This window comes from Sinocyclocheilus grahami, unplaced genomic scaffold (assembly GCF_001515645.1).
Source record: "Sinocyclocheilus grahami isolate Dianchi unplaced genomic scaffold, SAMN03320097.WGS_v1.1 scaffold802.1, whole genome shotgun sequence".
NCBI classification, from domain to species: domain Eukaryota; kingdom Metazoa; phylum Chordata; class Actinopteri; order Cypriniformes; family Cyprinidae; genus Sinocyclocheilus; species Sinocyclocheilus grahami.
Window position 1 is genome coordinate 427176 of NW_015505981.1, and position 2225 is coordinate 429400.

The 2225-nt window shown below is 38.1% G+C and overlaps 1 protein-coding gene across 1 annotated transcript in view; it reads left to right on the forward strand.

Annotated features, from left to right (window-relative positions):
* tanc2b (tetratricopeptide repeat, ankyrin repeat and coiled-coil containing 2b) overlaps positions 1-2225 on the forward strand; it is a 139240-nt gene that overhangs the window by 582 nt on the left and 136433 nt on the right. The window lies entirely within an intron of this gene.

A 2225-nucleotide genomic window follows, 5' to 3' on the forward strand; every position in this document is an offset into this window, starting at 1 on the left:
GTGTGTGTGTGTGTGTGTGTGTGTGTGTGTGTCATTAACCACCGTGTTGCCAGAACGAGGCCAGAAGGTTAATCTGGTATAAAGCCTGTCGTGTACCTAATTTCACACTGACGACTGATATTTGACACGAATGTATCGTTGGCTTGTCAGCTTTTATGAAAATGACCAGTTTCCGCGAATACCACGTTTAATTCAGTTGTTGTTATCCAACAATAAATCAACGTGGGTCTATTTCAAACAAGGCTTTTCCCCAAATGTTTTCCCAGACTCTGCTCGCCAATAACAACTTTCTAATTGTACTCGGTATTTTGGTATATTAGCGGAACTGTTACCGTGGCAAGTTTAGGGCATTGCTTAATGATTAGATAGTTTGTACATCCAATGTTGGACTTGAGATTTGTAATAGTTTTTTATTGTCATACTATTTAAACTTGTCTTTTCGTATAACACGCCATAAAGTTTCGGCTCACACTTTAGTTTGGGGACCAATTCCCACTATTAACTTTTGCCTCAGTAAACTCCTAGCTACTTATTAATACAGTTAGTACAGTAAAGTTTATGTATGGAGTAGGATTAAGGGATCTAAAATATGGTCATGCAGAATAAGCCATTAATATGTACTAACAAACAGCCAATATGGAATTAATATGCATGCAAATAAGCAACTAGTTAATAGTGAGAGTTGAAGTGTTACCATATTGGCCGAATTAGCATGATAAGCATACTTCCAGTCACTGAAGTTAATACATTTGTGAACTCTTATTAAAAGATAAACACTTGTTCAAAACAGTATTTCTGTCCAGTGTACTAAAGCTCTCCTGGCCTAGTCACTTTCTCCATATATCATGATAATTAAATGCCTGATGATGAATTTTAATCACATGTGGTTAGTGTAAATAGTACAGCATACTAAATACTTCAAGTCTTCATCAGACTGCCATCAGAAACAAGTTTTTGACATCTAGCTCTCGATGTTTGGTAATGGTTGATATAGGCATTCTAAATGCATGTTATATCTTAAATAATGAACAGTTCATCCATTTGTATGTTTAAGATTTTGATCTTGTAATTATTAATCAAAATGGAATAACAAGTGTTCTACATGCCCTTCATTTTTCTTATTTTTTTGATCATTTGGTACACTTGGTTTTATGTCACAATATGGAAGCAAAGTTCTGTCGCTATACTTTCATTGTGACTCTTTGTACATTAATTCATTATACATTCATTTCATTGCAACTATAAATCAGGGGTCTCCAAACCTGGTCCTGGAGGGCTGGTGTCCTGCAGAGTTTTGCTCCAACTTGCCTCAACACACCTGCCTGGAAGTTTCTAGTATACCTAGTAAGACCTTAATTAGCTGGTTAATGTGTGTTTAATTAGGGCTGGAGCTAAACCCTGCAGGACACCGGCCCTCCAGGACCGAGTCTGAAGACCCCTGCTCTAAAAGGCAGCAAAGGCAGCACAGAAGCACTTCTGAAGTGGCTTTTGGGTGTCTTTACACTAGGGATGCAACAATGCACCCCGAGCCGGTTGAAAATCGATATGTGACGATTCAAGTCGGTTGAGATGAATGTCACACCACACAAATGTGAGTAAGCAGGACAGAAAATAGCAGATTATTTCTAAATGATGATGTTTTTGATGTAAAAATCTTGATAGTTCATGACCCCTTTAAATGAATCGCGGTACAGTTGAGGGTGGGGTTTATATTTCTGTCTTCAGAAAAGTTTAGATGGTATTTTCTTTCATCTCGCCTCTGTATAATGTGTATTAAGGTAGTGTTTATTAGCGCAGCGCTGCTTTGTTTACAGCGGTAACTGTCAGAGAGTGAATTTGCCTTCTCATGCAGCCCGTCTGCTGTTTTTGTTTCGTTCAGATGTTTTATGTAGTATAGTTTCACAAAGCTAAAGTCAGACCATTCTGTTTTTGCTTCAAATTTTGAAATGACACAATTGCTTCTTTGTTTGGATTAGGGCTGCACGATTAATCAAATGCGATTGTCATGCGCATTTTGTTAGTAATGCAGGTTCTGTAATCAGCAGTAAATCATCATTACGTGCTTTCAGATGGAGCAGCATTTACTACACAGAGCCGTAGTTCACTGACAAGTTACGAAGACGATTTTATTGCGGGATTATGAAATCGAAGACATCGTTCGCGATAATGACAGCTGTTTGCATAGCTTCTCGGTGAACTACGGCTCTGTGTAGTAAATGCTGCTC